Source organism: Oxyura jamaicensis, chromosome 7 (assembly GCF_011077185.1).
Source record: "Oxyura jamaicensis isolate SHBP4307 breed ruddy duck chromosome 7, BPBGC_Ojam_1.0, whole genome shotgun sequence".
In the NCBI taxonomy this organism is placed as follows: Eukaryota; Metazoa; Chordata; class Aves; order Anseriformes; family Anatidae; genus Oxyura; species Oxyura jamaicensis.
The window spans coordinates 12,707,328-12,725,491 of NC_048899.1; the positions used below are offsets into that span (position 1 = coordinate 12,707,328).

The window sequence follows — 18,164 nt, forward strand, 5'->3', positions numbered from 1 at the left end:
GGGGCTGCGGCGGGGGGAGAGCCCCCGCCCGGGCACCTACTCACCGGGCTGCGGCGCTCCGGGGGCCCGGCCGGGCTGGAGGCCGGCGGCAGGGCGGACACGGGGCGGAGCCGGGACCCACCCGCCCGCTCCGGCCGGGCTCGCAACGCCTCGCTGGCCCGGCGGCGGCCCCCAGCGAGGGGCGGGCGGCTCCGACCCCTCCCCTGCCAGCAAGGAGACGGCGGCTGCCGGGGCCGCCTCCGCGCCGCTGCAGCCCCCGCCTGCGGGGCGCGGAGCCGCCCGCCCCTGCCTCCTTCCCTCCCTCCTCCTTTCCTTCCCTCCCTCCGAGCCGCTGCGCGGGTCCCGGCCCGGCCGAGAGCCGGCGAGAAGCCCCACCCCGCCCCGGCGGCAGACAATGCGCGGCCGCCTCCCCGCTAGGGGGTGCCGAGCGCCGGCCCCGGCCCTTCGCGGCCGGCTGAGGGGGCCCGGCTGCACGGGGAGCAGCGCTGCGCTCCCCCGAGAAACGCAGCTGTGCGAGGCCCCCTGTGGTAAACGAGGTGCCGCCAGGCGTGCTGCCCCTTTCTCGTTAATTACCAAGGGCCCTTGTACGAGCCAGCCTGCGGCGGCGTGCTGGACGCCAGCTGATTGGGGTGACCGCAGGTGAGAAGTGGTCTTTGATAATGGTATGGGCAGAGCCTTTATCTGCTCCCTCCACCTGTGGTGGCCCTTTGACAGTGGTGCTTCGGTCACCACACAGCTAATAATTTGTTTCCCCGGACTGCAGCTGATAACCTCTCATCTTGACCCTATCCTGGATGCACATCCTGAAACTACATGATGCCAAGACTAAAATGATACAAGCAAAACTGTGCAAGCTGGAAAGAAATCTGAAGAAAAACAGCCAGGACTCTTGTCTTCCTTTCAGTCTAACTGCCCTAGGTCAAGTTGCTGTCAGTCTTAAATCTGCTGAACACATCATTTTTGGGCTATTTAATGGCTCATAATAAAAAACAGTATCTACAAACTTCATCCTAACAATAATTTTGCTCTTGTTATTTGCAGAATAATTAAATATTACTATATCTCAAACCAAGTATGAGAACTGTATCTAACAGAGGCTCCAACTGCTTGGTTTCTCCCTTTAAAACAGTTTGCAAAAGCACCACTGCTTTCCCCATAGCTGCTGGTCAACATCTGCTGTAGGAATCGCCCTCAGCATCCCTGTTGGAGCACATCTGTGGTACTGACCTCATCCCTGGCCTCCACTGAGTCACAAAGCTGTCCCCCTCTCAGGGAACACAACCCATCAGACGTGCGAGAGCTGAAGATAAAGAATTGTCCATGTCTTCTCTGCTGAGGGATTTGCTAGGACAGAATCTGGGATGAATAATTTTGTTTGAAGTTATACTGGATGTTCAGAGTTGTAGTTAGTGACTTTTGCCATGCAAACTACCAGTAAAAGGAACTCTAAGGGTATTTTGGTATCAAGGATCAATCTGATCATAACAGGCCTGCATATATGTTATAATTTTCCAGCAGCCTTGCCAGATTTACTCAACTATGAATAGAAGTAAATAGGCTGAAAACATCCTGAGCCTTGGGAGCTGTGCTGTGTGCCAGCACAACAGAGCCTTTGTTACAGGCAGAGCCGTGCTCTCACAATGGAGTTACTGCTTCCAGCTTCAGCTGCTGCGCTTCCAGAAAAATCAGCCATCAAAGAAAACCAAACCAACCCCCACACACAGTTCTAGTGGGCAGCAGCTCCTCACCATGATACTGGTCCCAGGTGCCACTAGGTGTGACGGTAGCCATACTGTGCAGCACCCCATGCCACACTCAGAGGAGCCTCCCACAGCTTTCTCTTGCTCCACTTAGCGCTGCTAGGCACAGCCTTGCACCAGGCAGGCTGGAAATCCTCCAGCTGCAATGATTTACTCTGCTGCCTTGCTCGCTATTTGCTTCTACATCTCCATGCAGCGGATAGACAATTGTTTTTACCTGCATGTCAAAAATGACTGTGAAGGGTTAATTAGCGCAAGCTGGCACTATCTAGCATAAGTAAGTAGAGATATATGTTGCACACCATTGCACTCCATAAACTGTATATTTGTAAGTCAGTAAATAACTTTATGCACTAGGGTTAGTGTAGGCTGGCAATGATGATTTGTAAATAAAAAACGGTGAATGTTTTGTATGTGGCACTTTATGATCGTAACAAGATGGTATTGTTGTATTCACGGGTAAACAGTGAAGATATCTACTACTTTAAAGCCTTACGTGTTTGTCATACAGGCAGATTCATGTTGGCAAAACAGTGGGAAAAGTCCCTCCTATGTTGATAAATATTAGAAGGCTTGGGAAGTGAAACTGACAGAAACATAAGCATTCAGAGCACATTCAAAACATCACAGAAACAAACAAAAGATCTTATACAGTATTCAATATGTGAACTACCGCTCACTGAATTCTGAAAGTAGCCACATTCACCTGCTATTAGCATAACAATTTGCAATGTTCTTTTAAACACAAATGATAGTTTTTAATCTTGAACCTAGAAGAGATTGGTTCTTCTGAAACAATTGCAACACAGCCTTAAATCACACTCCTAATGGAATCCACACTCGCGTCCCAGGTAGTCCAAACCGGTGAGATTTCATTTACTGATCAATGCAGGCTGGCACTCTGTGGAGGCAACAGGTTTTGAGGCACCTAAGTTTCATTAAGATCATACTTGCCAAAGAGTGTATAAAATAGTATTGTAAATAGCTATCTCATGTTGGCAATAACTTTGAAGTACATCACTTAAATTATTTTAAACAGATAAAACCTTTGTTTTAAAAAGGTCTTTGCATGAATGACATGTCTGTAATGAGACAGTAGTATGAATCCTTGCAAGATTCTGAAGAAACTGCATTTTGTGTCTTTTTTTCATATGATTTGTGCTCAGGTGGAAACAATAAAGCATTGATCTGATTGTATCCTTCTAAGTATTATTATAGCCTGTTGGATTGCATGTCCTGCAGCAAGCTCTGCAGTGACTTATTACTTTGTTTAATTACTTTTTATCTTCTATAAAATACTTCATAACTTGTCCTTTCTTTTCTACTGAGGAAATAAGGGCTTTCTTATGAAAAAAATAGAAGCCTAAAAGCTGCATTGCTTGTTAGCTTTTCTACCTGAGAAACATCAGAAACACTTCATAGGAATCAAAGCTATCTGTGGTCAGTGTCCTGCTGCACACATTCCTTCAACAGTTTCTTCAGGAATTTATTTCAGCTTGCAAAGGAAAAATAGTTTCTGCCTGGCAACAGACCCTGAGCCCCCATAGTATAAACGGAACATCCTCCTTTCTAGGCAGCTCTCAGTCTCCCTGTGGCATAACAAGGGTATGGATCTTGATCCAGTCTCTGTAGGTTCAGTGGGAAGGCACCCGAGAGCAGAACGGAGATGGGCATGCCTCGGGTCACCTTTGTGCCTGCTAGAGAAGGAGATGAGCACCAGTCTACCTGTCCTGTTAGGTGCCTGTGCCATCCCACAGAGCAGGTTTGGTTGGGTTGTCTACAGCATACCCTGGTGATGGATGGCTCAGAATGATCAGGGATTACTGCTGTGGTGCTTGCTGAAGAAGAGGAACAAGTGTGCTCACCATACCAGTTGTCATACAAGGCATAATAGCTCTGAAAAAACAGGACTCTGAAGTGCTTACTCTAAAAGTAGCAGAGAGAGCACTGGTCATCAGTGATGCTTTTGAATGGCTCTTAGACAAAGTGCCTAATGTTCTGCCGGAACCGCACTGCTTGCTTCTTCTGCTTGCATATAAAAATAATAAATAAATAAATAAATAAATACAGACTTTTATCAGGAAGCTTGATTACTTACTGACTCCCTGCAGCTTGCTCACTCCTTGGCCATGAGGTTTATTAGCATTTGCCTACTGAAAAAGCTATATGCAGTACCACCACCTTTTATTTTGTTTACGTTAGGTTTACGTATAATTTCCAGCTTCAAAATGAACTGCTAGCAGGTATAGCAAAATATTGACAGGATAAAGGTGGTTAGATGGTGATAAAAGTCAAAAATCAAGGAACAGGTGTTCTGCAGTGTAGTCTTAGATGGCTTTACACTTTGGTGCACATTCCCCATATTGGGTGATTCTGGAGTCTGGCACAATTCTGACCAGGAGGAGTTAACAAATGTGTTCCAGCAGAAAAAAAAAAAATAATAATAATAATAATAATAATAATAATAAAAATCTGTGCTTTTCTTCTATGGATCAGTCTGGGATCATTTGGAAAGGGAACACATTGAAAGGAGAGTCTCAATAATATTTTTTTTTCTGTAGTGTAAAAGTAGCAAATCTGCCTATGTTAACAAGAACCGGTCAGTTACAGATTTTAAATACTTTTTTTTTTTTTATATAGGTTCATCTTCTTGTAGGTTGGTTTTCTAACTTTACAAACAGCAGTTGGCTTCCAGGGTGTATACTAATACTAATGACAATATCATTGTGAGACACGGTGAATTGAAAGAGGATAAGAAATATGAAGTAATGGAAGTAATTTCTCATTGCTTTATCAACATTGTTGTATGCAAACAAAGTAGTCTCAAATATAATTCACTGTCTTGATCCTTAACCTTAAAATATTTCTAAAACCTTAGTCAGAATGCCCAGAATTTTCAAACACATCCAAAACTCTTCAAAGCTAATCACAGGACGTGTTTCTAATCCACAGAGGTGTTTTAAAATCCCACTCACTGGTAGCTGTTTTGCACCGTTTACAAGCAGTTTGTAACCCTAGGGTTTCCTGTGTCACTTCTCTGCACGCATGCATCAGAAGTCATGGGGAATCAGGTGGCAATGCTGACCTCATTCAAGGAGGTCACAAGCATTACAAGTAGGTTGTTAAAGTCACTCAGGCCACTATTAGGTACTATTTGAGCAGAATATCAGTAGTACTGTCTAAACCAAACTGCTGATAATTTTCTAGTCTGAGGCAAGGATTTCTTGAGCTTTTTGTCTTTACAATATTTGGTGTTAAACAAGAACTGAAATTTGGATGTAACTGTTGAGTACTAAATTAGGTACTTGGCACTTTGTCTTCTAGTACATGAACATAATTTCAGAACAGCTCATACAGATGGGAAAAATAGGGCAGAGATGAACGAAGTCATGCAAGAATTTTTACTTAATAAGGTAACACATAAAAACTTCCATAAAAAGAAAGGTTATCAAAGAATGTTATCCTGCACTGAATCACTGCATATACATATATATATACATATACTGTATATACAGTATATAGCAAAATTTCACAAAACATGTAAAATGTGCATTTCTGTGTGTAAAGGAAAAAAAAATAGATTTTTAAAAAATCTTACAGACTCATACCATATATTACTTCATCAAATGACCCTTTCTAAAGACAAGACCGTTAAAAGTCCTCGTATTCTTCCTGTGAGTCAGTGAGCAGGTTAAAAACCCAATGTACCCTGAATTACATCTTCCTAATAACTTTTGGTTTTACAAATTCTAAGGAAATTTACCACATGCATGCAGATAAAGGGAAAGGATTCCCAGGGAGCACAGCCAGAGACAGCTCACGTACACTTATGCAACCGCGCTCCTGAGACATGGCACTGTGAGAAAACATTTCTGTTCCTTCATTAAGTAATAATTTTAAATTTGTCCTTTTGCATGTGTACAAACAGATTCGTTACACAGTAACAAATATCTACAGGTACCTTATGGCTTCATAGCATAGAAATAGCATATTTCTTGTACTGTGAATAAATGCATTTAAATCCGTTTCATGTTTCAGGAATAAGAGCTAAGGTCTTGTTATTTCTTACATGTATTGGCTTGGCTTCGGGGAGCTGGCTAGACACCTTCCTCCCCCTCCTGGTGCAGGGCGTGCAGCAGCTGACTCACAACGCTCCCGCCAGCCTGTCTGTGCCCACCCAACAGATCCGGCCCACTGATCTGCCTGGCTCCCACATCCTTTTAGGGTGAGCTATCCAGGCTGCTGCGTTTGTCCTCAGACTGCACAGAAAAGCTATTTGCAACATCGCACACTTAAGCCTTTCAGCAAAACCGTGGCAGTTCTATTCCTTTTCAGGTATTGCAAGGTTGTGCTTTGAGATGGAGAGGGAAGCAGAATTTATACTGAATGAAATCTGGCTTCTCAGGCTCTGTGTTTCTTCAACAGATACATTGCTTTCTAAGAGTTTTAAACTGTTACTGATATTTATTGCTTATCTCTACATGTCCTTGCGTTTCAGGACTTTTGAAATGCTTGCTTTAACTGAATCAGAAGTACATTTCAAATACAGATGGATTTGAAGTAACACAATAAAGGCAGGGATATGGGATTCTTCTGCTTAAAAATATTACAAGGACTCTGCTGAATTCACATTATTTTATGAAATAATTGTTTTTCATTCTTCTTTTAAACCCTCTTTCATAACTGGCTGTGGCTGTCTTCCACACTTTATCATTAAGAAAACCTGTGTCCTCTAGCAATAAACAGTGACTGGATCCAGACTATTTGCCTTTTATCCTAAATGCAAATATTTTGTTTATAATTTGCCACCATATTATTTAAAATATGTAAAAACTATAAAGTTTATAGGAAAAAAAAAACTATAAAAAGTTAGAGTTTTCAGGACTGGCAAGAAGCATTTGAGTTGTCTGTATTGCAGCAAATTGTCCTAATGAACCTTCCCACTTAAAATTCACAAGCATACCAAGGTTTTGTCATCAGAGGCAGCATGGATTTAAACATTCCTTAGGCTAAACAGGGCCCATCTGTTTTCACTGGCTTCTGTTCCACCCAGTCCACCTATTCCTCCTTCCCAGAAACACGTTCTTATGCCTGCTGGTTGCTGTTACCAGCACTAACACTAGTGGCAACTCTTCACCTTCCTCACCATCCTTACCAGCTCACATGAAACCCTTCTCTGGACTCACTGGCCTGTTCAGCGCACAGCGATTACCCCATCAGTACCATGCTGTAGCAGAAGTAAATGGCCTTCTCAGCTTTGGCTTAGCTAACAATAGACACCTGGTTGAGTATTTCTCTGCTTGGTTTCCTTCCTGCTCTAAACATGTTTCGGATTTAGGTTAAACTCCTCACGCTGTGCCCACGCTACCTGCCTGCCTGCGCCTCTAGCACCTGAAGGATGGCACAGGTCTCCTCCAGCCTTCTCTAGCAGTCTCTCCTCTGCAGGTGCTCATCTCAGGCCAGATTTCATGTGCCATTGCTTCATTTGCAACTGCCCCTCTTGCCCCTTCCTTTTCATGGAGTATTGTGGTTTGTGCAGCTACATGGTGTGGCAGGATGGAGAACAGACCAAAGTCAGAAATAGCTCCTTTTCTGCCCCCTGGGGCTGATTCAGCCAGCTCTTTCACCAAGGACACTCATCAAACTCCACCTGAAGGTATAAAGCAATTCCCTCCTATTAAGCATGGCCTTCCCTGTGAATACGCTGAGTCCTTTGCCCCTTCTCTAGTGTCAGTCCTTGACTTCGCCAGTCTCCTCTTCAAAGACTTTTATCTTGTCCAACCAATTTGAATCGCCAGGCTTTTCTAAGCTTTGTTTTTCAATGAAGCTTGAGTGGAACCAGTCCAAGCTTGGTGCCTTCGAAGCTTCCTGGGTTTGAATGTACATTACACCCTGTGGCAGATGGCACAGACGCTGAGATGTTTGGTAATACGGAGAAGCTTTGAAATCAGTCAGTATTTGTATACTGCACAACGATTCCCCAGGCCGTCATGTATGACTTCTTTCTTCATTCTTTTTAAATTTCGATTCACTGTAAGAAATTAAACCAGTTTTGATAGAATAGGAAGAAAAAACTTTTAATAATTCCTGATCCAGTCTTGCTAGGCCCCATAAATATAATTAGTTCTCTGATATTTATAATTCAAGGTGACTACTCACACATATAAAGTTGCTTATGCGTGTAAAATATCTGCAGAATTAGATGTTTTGCACCAGAGCGCACATCTCGAGCTTGGATCCGTACAGGCAGCCACAGTCAACAAGAAGTCCTGTTCATTTCAGACATTTCTGTAGCTCCGTTAGCAGGGCTGTGGTCTAGACTTTAGATCACGTATCAACCATTTAAGTATATGGACGATATCAAAGATATAAAATCAGATTTCTAATTACCAGAAGCCCTTTGGAATAGGCACACAAGAAGTGTTTAGCTGCAGAAAATAATAGTCAAACTGACAAACCTTTGGATTCTTCTGTTCTGTAAAGCAGCCATTAGAGGCCAGACCCAAGTTACTCCTCACAAACACTGCTTCTCTCCCAGAGCTGGTGTGTGCTGGATACTTCCCAGATCACAACTGCAAACACACATCATCTCTTTGCTTCTCTCTCAGAGCAGGACACAGGTACACAGTTTTAAACATTTGCAGCAGCTAATCTGCAGCACAGCAAAATAAGAAGCAAGCAAAAGCCTGGAGTCTTTCTGTTGTAGTTGGTAAATAAAACATTGCATTTGGGTTTAATACAGATTATGCCTCAAAACGTTCACCCTTAAATAGATTTCAATTTTTTTTCTATTCTGTATATTCATGAATATACTTATTTTTATCTGTGACCACTATGTATTTTTTTTAATTACATTTTCAATCTTCCCTGACAGAGCATGCCCCCAGAAGTCATTAATAAACTACAATATCCTGAGTGCTGAGCTGCTGCAAAATCTTGTAAAACTATAACCTGCATTTCTAATTTCAGGTTTAAATGCAAAAAGAAAGACTTTCCTCAAAGCTTTGCAAAAATCTCTTAAGACTCTCCATTTAAAGAATCTACAAAGAAGTTCTAAATTGTGCAAAACAGTTTGTTGCAGTAAAAGGATTCAACTTTTTTTTAATATAACATTCATATTTTCATTGACTATTTTATTAGCAATAAATATCACCAATAATAAATTATATATATAGTAGTTAAGTATAACAATGTTATATCCAACCACAAGGAAACTAAACAACCTAATAAAAGCATATGATGATTTTTATATTATTAAACAAAAAAATTAGCTCTTCTTGTCGGTAATGGAAACAGGTAGCATACAATTATTTTCCAAACAATTCAAATGTAGGAATCATGCTTTCTTTTTTATTCTATTTACACATAACAAAGCAGAACATGCACTCACTTGCCAAAGAGTTTCACATTTATTTTACTGGGGAGGGAAATTATTTCACAGTGGTTTTGAAATCTCAGGTGTCTGTAAGTTATTCTGTTGAACATTTATTTTCTTTTATTGATCTAGAGGCTTGTGGTTGTTCAGAGAAAGCAGGAGCAAAAATGTTAACATAGGAGGAAAGGGAAACAGCAGGTGTGGTCACAGTACTTATGAACTGCATAAAAAAATAAGCTTAATGTTGGCTCAACCTTGATTTTGCCATTTCTTAAAAATAGCTATGAATGACAATACACAGAAGCATCATGAAGGGTTTTTTATTATTTTATTTTTTATAAGAAGAATAACAATAAGCAGCATTACAGTAAGAGAGTAGCAGTGGTGGAACCTTGCACACAGGAGAAAGGAAAGCGTTTAATCAGCTTGACGTATGCTCCCATCTCTGGTAGAGCAGCAGGGTGATAATCCTTTCCTGTGCAGCACAGGAAGATATCAGTTTCAATCTGGACCTCAATATGAGAGGTATAATGGCAATTCAGAGCCTGGCGCTGATAATTAGGGAGCTGGAAGGACTGATTTTATAGGGAAATAGCATTGATTAAAATTTGCATTTGGAGCACTTTCCCACAAAGGATCACAACTGCTGTGCTAGTGTTAGACCTGCATTTTCAAAAGCAAGCATTAATGGGCTGCCGTACTCCAATGGACTCTAGTACTCAACAGCTTTTCTGAGCAGGTGTCAAACAAAGGCAAAGCCTGCTGAACACCCTTGTGCTAAATAGTCCACAAGGAAGTGGCAGGGATGTAGTTGAAGCAGGAGACACATTACTTCTGTTTGTGAAAACACTCAGAAAGCCCCTTGCCTTTGTTTCCAGTCAGGTGCTCCGGATTTAAACAGCTCAAGGGCATAAATATAGGACAGGAGTTGAAGGATCACTAGGGTTGTATAGGCACTACTGGTACTTCAGCAATGTACCTTGGAACCACTAGCAGAAAAACAAAATAAAACATGCTTTCTACCACTACTTCCCCCAAAACCTCAGCCAGAAAATTAAATAAACTTGGACTCAATATGAATGGTGTGGCAATAGATGAAAGCAAGCAGAGAGAAAGAAGTGGCTATGAGAGGCTTGAGTGAACCCAGAAGGAACTGCAATTCAAAGGGTAGTTGCATCAGCCACTGGCTGCAGGATCACATCCACCACTAAAAGTACATGATGCAACTGAAGAGAAGAATATTGCAGAAAGTGTGATTACATATAAGATATATCCACTCCCTTAAAAAGTGGAGTGAAAGCCGCAGAGAAGTTTCCATGATTTTACCAAAAAAATATTGGAAAGACAAATTCGTCTACAAAAGGATGAACTTGAGAAGGAGCTGATGAAAATCCATAGAGAGAGGTTTTATTTGGGATTCCTAATAGTATCATCATAAGACTGTGCACTGATAAGTGCCTGAACTTTTGAAAAAAAAAAGGGGGGGGGGGGAAGCAGGGAAGGAAGGAAAATAATGCCTTTTGGGAGCAGCCAAGCTTCTGACACATTTGTGCCCCCTTGGTTTCTCCTACCTGTGATCTCCTCCAGACACCAGTAAATACCCCCAGTACCTTCCCATCTTCCTACCCTTTCTATACAGCGAGTTGGAGTAGAAACGTTAAGATTAGTGTAAGTGGAACATAGATAGGAGTGCCTGGAACAAAGAGCAGGAAATGATGTGCTGGTAGCACCTAGATGAACAGGTCTTCAGGATCCAAGCAGCTTCTAAACATACTCAAGTTAGTAGGCAAAGGGAGTGAGTAAATCCTGATGACTCACAGAGATGGGACAGGATGGAGAGGCTGATGACTGTCAGCAGCTAAAGGGTGTATAGAAAAAAAAAAATCAACACATGAAGCTCATTGAGAAAAATGGAGAAACTGCAGGAAAAAGTCAGCAGACTAATCTGCTCTGCTAGCAGAAGCAAGGAAGCAGTATCTGCTACAAAAATTAGAAAGGGATTATAGAGTCTTTATACTGGTTTCCATTGCTTATTCTGTGGAATAAGTAATTTGTGTTAGTGGAAATGAAGACATTGCAAAGCATGATAAAATAACCTTGGAGGAGAAGTTTTCTTCAGTGAAATGGGTCTTTATGCCTATACGGCTATAGGTGATTAAGGCATAATCACACATAAAGAACATCTAGCACATGTAAAGAGCGTGTGTTGCCTCTGCTGCCACATATACATTGCTTTTATTTTGAAACATTCATGTAGGTCATTGCTCCAGTGAAATATATATTTCAATAATAATTTTCAATTCTCTCAGGTTCTCATCATTTAACTATTGTTAATTATTTGGCAATTATGCTGATGAAAGGTTAAAAATGATCGCAGAGCCATTTCTTCAGTCAGGGAAAGGAGAAATGGTTTAAAATTAAATCCTTGCAGTTGGTGCTTAATGGTAATGACATGCTATTTTTATATTATTTGAAGTAACAGATGATTACTTAGTATCTTCAACACTGGAAAATGGGCTAGAAAAGTATGGTGATCTAAATAACAGACAAGCATTCTCTGATGTGAAATTAGCACACGGAACAGGCCATTACAGAAGTACAACTTTACTTGTTATGAAGGTCATCAGGACCTTTGCAATGTGAGGTTCATAGTTCTCTGCCAGAGTCCAAATCTGAAGTATGCAGAGACTATAGACTGATTTTAGATTGATTTCAAAATCATAACCAAACTACCAGTAACTTCCATTAAGCTGCAGGTTTTCCTCCTGTTTTTTTGAAATTTAGCAGAGTTCAAAGAACCTAACTATGATATACAAATACCTCACCAGTCAGCCATTTCAAGTTACAAAAATGAAAATATGATCTATTTCATTTCTCCTACAAGCAGTTGCTGATATCGAGAGTAGACACAGGGGCCTACATTTCAGGCTTTCTTCCCTTCTTTAAAGGAAATTTGCAACAAATGAGTAAGGCCTTACAACTGTAAAATGAGCAACTCCAGAGCATTTCAGAACAAGAGCAAGAAAGCATGTAAAAGATGTTAGAGGTCCATGTGAAGAACATCATGCCACGCCCCCGTGCTTGGCCCAAGGAAGGTGAAGCATGAACATCTCTGCCATTTCCATCCCTCACCCCATGGAGGGAGAAAGGGAGGGAAGGAGGGAGGGATGGGATGCTGCCTTCTCACATAAACTTATCTTTGGCCACGAGTCACTCGTTATCCTCCTGGTGCCTCACAGTAGACAGTATGAAGTCATCACTAAAAAACGAGCCAATATTTTAAGGACTGCAGAGACATTTAATGCAATGGTGGGTGCTGTAAACAACTGCTAGGCAGTTGATGACCTCCTGTTTATTAGAAATAGCTAGAGCACTTGTTCAGGGTGTAATAAGAAGAGAGGTGTTGACATATATAATTTAAACAAGAACAAATTTGAAGATTCAGTGGTGCCCTGCCATCTATGGAAGCACATAGCGGCATAAGGAACTTCTCCCACTTTTCTGAGCATTTACTAGTGCTTAATATCCAAATCTGAACAGTATCTCAGGAAATACTATACTTACTAAGATGGGGGAATACAGCCCTCTGTCAAGTTTTTCCTGACAGAAAAAAGAAAGAAAGGACTAGATTGATGTTTTAGGAGTTTCAAATAAAGACCATAAAATATATACCTTGAAACCTATATAAAACAAAGGGAGCTAAATATTCCCAATTGTAATTGACAGATGAACTCAAATATTAAAACAGTATTTGATGGAAGGGGGAAGAAGGAAGTGGGAACAGGTGACGGTGTAACACAGCCAGTAGCCACTCCTTCCCAGAAGTGCAAGCAGACAATATAAAGTCCTCTTTTGTTTCTGGTGCTGGGTCCCGCAGCTCGTTCTGTTATTTTATAGTAACACCTCGGTCATGTTATAGTTGTCAGGAGAGGGAATGGTGTTGCCCACACTGCTGGGGAGCAAGGCCGCAGCTCCTGAAGCTCTGTGGGTTCAAACAGGTTATCCTGTACTGATTGTGCTGGTGCTTACCTCGGCTGCCCATGGCCCCAGAAGGCCTTTGCAGTTCCGAATTCATGTAAGTAGTCACTGCAGCTCTGCTAATGGCACCTGCTCCTCAGCCCCTTCTGCTCTCCAGCCAGACTGCGCACAGGGCTTGGCTAACCAAAGGAGACATTAAACGGACTGCCTGTCCTGCCTCATCAGTCCACACCCTTTGCTCACTAAGTCACATTTATGTGCGCTAAGCTGTCCGGACTTATGCTCAGTATTGCAGTTACTCAATTTCTCCTGCATTATTCTATGGCTGTTTATTACACAGGGAAGTATCTCACCTGTACCAGCAGCAGCAAGCTGCATGTGTTGGAGCCCACCTTTTGTTCCTGTCCTGCCACCAGATGTCGATGTCTTCCTCCTCCAGAGTGAGGGCAGCTCTGCCCTTTAGGCCACAGCCATCAGGATTGCATTTGTCTAAAATGAGAGAAGATTACAGCTGATCTTCCTGGCTCTTTCTTGTAACAGCAAAATAAGAGATAAAATAAATGGCTTGACTGAAACCTTGTAAGAACATAAATTGCGCTGTAGATTAAAAAGTCAGTTTGGTCATAATAGTAGGCAGAGCTTATCATTACATTTCATTTCTTTTAATGGACACTTTCTGCTGTATTTACAGGAACAGGGCAATTCTTTCTAAGCTGAATTGTGTGCGTATTCCAGTGTGATTTAAACCAGTCATGGCTTCAGGGTATATATATCTGAACTGCACCATACCCTTCCTTTTCTGTTGTTTTCATTCCTGCAGTGACCGAACTGTTATCTATAACTGTTTCCAGTGTGATTATAACACGTCTACTTGTTTCAAAAGGACAAGTACGTTAGCTAACACAAAATTTCTCAAATCTCTGACAGGTACTTTTTCAGTTCTCTCCTTCTTCTCAATGTTCATCAGCTCTGAAGACATAAACAGCTCTTTCCCTCATTCTTGCTGGCACTTAGAAAAAATGTCCATTTTCACTTCAGAAACCATTCTCACCTGTAGGGGTTTTTGTTTGTTTTTACTTTATGTGGGACTTGGTTGGTTGGTTGGTATTGAGATATGGCATCATTAGAATGGGAGCACTTTACCATTTTTATTAGCAACTTATCTGGGAGACATTGTACATCCATAATGGCTTGTAAGCAGCACTGTTCTGGGATCATCTAAAGCACACAGAGCTGTATGCAGCAGTTCCTGCTGGGGTTTTTACATTATTGAATTTATCTGTGCAAACAAGTCCTCACCAACAGTACATGCCAGTAGTCTTTGAGGGTGAAATAATGTCCTAAAATGTACCTCATTTATAAGACCATACAAAGGAACAAACCCATAATTTGGGGAAAAACAACCCTGTTGAGTCCAATCTTGTTTTGGCTCTTTGTTATCTTAAACTTGGCATATATGTGTCCCTGAATGTGCTCAGGCCTTCCAGATTAGCACCACTGGAAAGCATGAGAGCCGCGAAGGCTGTTGGTAGCAAAATCCCCTTTCCCTACACCCTCACACTGGCCAGAGGCAGGTAGGAATAGCTCTGAAATTATCCTCTCAGCCCCAAACTATTGTCTAAACACAAACTGCTGGTCAGCACTTTGAAAGAGGTGCTATGTGCTGAGAGTAGCTTTTAATCTGTTTCTCCCTGCACACTTTGTTCAAACAGCAATTTCGACTTGTCTCCTAACATATAAAGCTTGACAGACTTCACAGAATAGAGTGGTGCTGAACTATTCCAAATGCCCACAGGACTTCAATTATCCCACTTGCTCTTCTGCGATGATGAATGCTGTTGAAAACAGAGAGACACTGGTACGGCTAGAGCAGGCAGGCGCAGCATCACCAGTGCTGTGCTGACCGCAGGGTCCAGTCAATAATCCACGGCAAAAGCATCACAAGCTATACAATATATCGGGATTTGACAGCTGGCAAGTGGCGTTGCTAGCAGTAGGATGCCTCGATGCAGATCTGATTTTGGAAACTTTGGAATGTTTGGAGGCTTATTTTTCAAAGCCTCTATTAGGTATCCACACAATAGAAATTAGAGAATTTGTTAGATGCAGTCACTTGTATTGCTCCATCTCCATAAAAACATATTTTCTCCCAAAGCTGAAACAGTGGAAATGAAATTATGTGTTCTGATCTCTAGTTGAAAGTGAACATTAACATACATTGTATTACCATTGAAAGGATTAAAAATGTACATAATTTCTACAATTTGCAAAGAGTAAATTAACATGTGTCAGAAGACTTGTTAAGCCATATCTGTTAAATATACTTTCTCTTCTGCCTAATTTCTATTCCTCTATAATCCAGTCTTTCCCACTGTTGCACAATTCTTCATTCTTTCACTCTTATTCCTCTCTTTTTCCACATCTTTTCTCAAATATCTGCTGTCATCATTATCACAGCTATTCTTCCCTGACACTACATTTTTTCTCCTTTATTTCTCTGCTTCCCCAAACTCAGAGTTGTCACCTCTTTCTCAAGTCCCTTTAAAAAATATTTCCTTCTTTGCCAGCTACCTTTGGGCCTCACCTAAATCTCACTGCTTAGGCAGCAGTTCTTTCTTAGGTGGTAGAGAGGCACTGAGAGGCACTGCATGCTGATAAGTTGAACTCATGTATACAAACAAAGAAAACTCCAATTACAATCTTTGGTTGTAACAGATAATTTAACACCACACTAATTAGGTTTTAAGGACTGGTTCCTCACAAGTGCAAAGAATCCTCCTAGATATCCCTTCAATCAGTTAGCATTTGCTTACAGTCTCCTTACAGCGCTCAGAATTTTCTCTGGTAAGTGCATCATTTCTCTGAAACTACTGGCATCTCTACAAATACATTTGGTCATGGAATGACAGCCGCAAGCAATGCAGATAACACTCAATTAGTAGGAGACTGCAAATAATGTGCTTGTCAGACACCTCCCAGTCCCGCTCCCTTTCTCTGAATGTTCAGGCCAGGGAATATATTTTTACCTCCTCTACTTTTCTGTGATTTGCATTTTCATTTGCTAAGAGTATTAAAATGTCTTATTTATCTTGGACTGCAGCATCAAGATCTTTGTGCATCTCATTCCCTGCAGAAATTTCCCAGGCAAGTATTTCCCCACTGCACCTATTTGTTAAACAAAGGCAAAAGATTTCCCCAATGGAAAAAAAAAAAAAAAAAAAAAAAAAAAAAAAAAAAAAAGAGGGGGGGGATGGGGTGCAGACTGTCCTCAGAGAAAGCCAAAATCCTTCTGAAGAATAATTAACTTTCTGGATACAATTCAACAGAATGCCACTGTGTGTATGAGCATGTGTTAGCAAAAACCAGAAGCTTCATAGCATATAAGCCCTCTCTTAGCTGATTGGAATTACCAGAAAAAGACTAGTTTACTGCATTTCAGGGTTTTAGCATATATCTTTAAGCTCTCAGCCAGAATTTCTGGAACCTCTTATATATCCTCTGAGAGCCCTTAAAAATTATTCCCCTCTTCCAAGCACTGGAATCTTGAACGATGGGGAGGGTGAGCAAGAGAGAGATTATTATTAGAGAAACACATCTTCAGCCTGAACACTGCCATTGGCAATGTGTTTCAGATGATACATAATATATTCCCTTAAGCTAGTATTAGAGGTAGGTCATTATTTTGATACCTCTCTTGTAGCAGGAATACAACCAGCCAGCAACCACTTCGCAGCAGAAGTGAGGTGCTCCTAGTGTGGGACACTCCGCGAGGGCTCGCAGAGAAGGAGAAGGACTCTGAACTGAACCCTACATTTAAGTTCAGCTTAACTATCCAAACTAATTTTTAATTTGCTTCCTGTTATGTTGGCTCAAAATCATCAGTGGGGGAGTGCTGATCTGAAAGCTGATGCAAATGAAGCTTTCTGATGGCTGATTTTTCCCTGTGTGCCAATATTCTCTGTGGTTTTACCCCATTAGGAGCTTGGGTAAATAGTTTATGCAGATGGGTTAGCTCCCTGCCCATTATTTTCCCATTCACCTAGAGATGAAATTCCTAAAGATTCAGGCCATGGGGCTTAAACGAGGTTTTATGAAATAATATTTTTCTATTCTAGAATAATACCTGTCATAAGGAAAAACAAAACAAAAAAATTACAGGAGTTAAGATTACCACAGCCAATTCCCCGTGTTTTTTTAAAATCTAATTATCATTCCAGACTTAGCACAGTGTTGGTGATACTTCACAGAGGTGCAAAGTTCTTCAGCTGAGTCACTGTTATCAGATGTTATGTTCGCTATGAAAACAAAGAAGTTTCTGTTGATTCAAGGTCAGGCAAGTCCCACTGTACCTACCCCTTACTGCCCGGTCCAGAAAGTGCCTTTAAGATTTACACTGGTCTATTGAAGTTACTTGTGACTGAGCACACTTTCTTCAATTTCCTCTGGCATATGTATGTACTTACTTTCCTTGCCCTGCTTCAGCATCTCCATGAGACATGAACCTGCTCCTCAGCATCCACCCCACCTTATCACTAAGGTCCATATCACTAGCTTTCAGTGTCAAGAAGCAAGATCACCTGGGGCATCCTGGCCTGACAAAACATACTCTTATTCCCACATTGCTTTGCTCCTTTTAGAGACATACCTGTAGACAGTGTTCTCCTTTTTTTTTTTTTTTTTTTTTTTGAAAAAAACACAAGTAAACAAAAAACACCTAGACAATTCTGGTGCTTCTATTTAGTGTCCTTCTGTGCCACATGATTCTTTTTTAGATCTTTTCCACACCTATTTTTTCAATCCAATTCTGACTCTGCAGCTTCTTCCCTCAACATAAGGCATGAGCTTTAATTTGTAAGCCTGTCTCAAGTTCAGTCAATGTAGGGATTTTTCTACCAGGGCACACTCTTTTTCAGCTGTTACATTATGTACATTCTCTTTCCTTCTCCACAAACACATTGAGATTACTAATTGCTTTGTCTAATCTTACCTTTTCCTACCCACTCAGCTCTATAATCAAAGGTGTCTGAGAAACAACTGATCTGACTCCAGAA

The 18,164-nt window shown here is 41.3% G+C and overlaps 1 protein-coding gene and 1 long non-coding RNA gene across 3 annotated transcripts in view; one reads left to right on the forward strand and one right to left on the reverse strand.

Annotated features, from left to right (window-relative positions):
• Positions 1-312, reverse strand: part of SESTD1 (SEC14 and spectrin domain containing 1) — a 60,683-nt gene extending 60,371 nt beyond the window's left edge. The window contains exon 1 of one of the 2 annotated variants that reach the window (XM_035331038.1): positions 45-312. The gene's annotated coding sequence lies outside the window, so the exon portion shown is untranslated. The remainder of the gene's footprint in view (positions 1-44) is intronic. The other variant, XM_035331035.1, reaches the window with a different exon arrangement.
• A 204-nt stretch (positions 313-516) lies between these two features.
• On the forward strand, positions 517-1,375 carry LOC118169626. The gene is made up of 2 exons (XR_004752203.1): positions 517-639; positions 737-1,375. It is a non-coding gene; the product is annotated as an uncharacterized LOC118169626 (long non-coding RNA).
• The last annotated feature ends 16,789 nt before the right edge of the window (positions 1,376-18,164 follow it).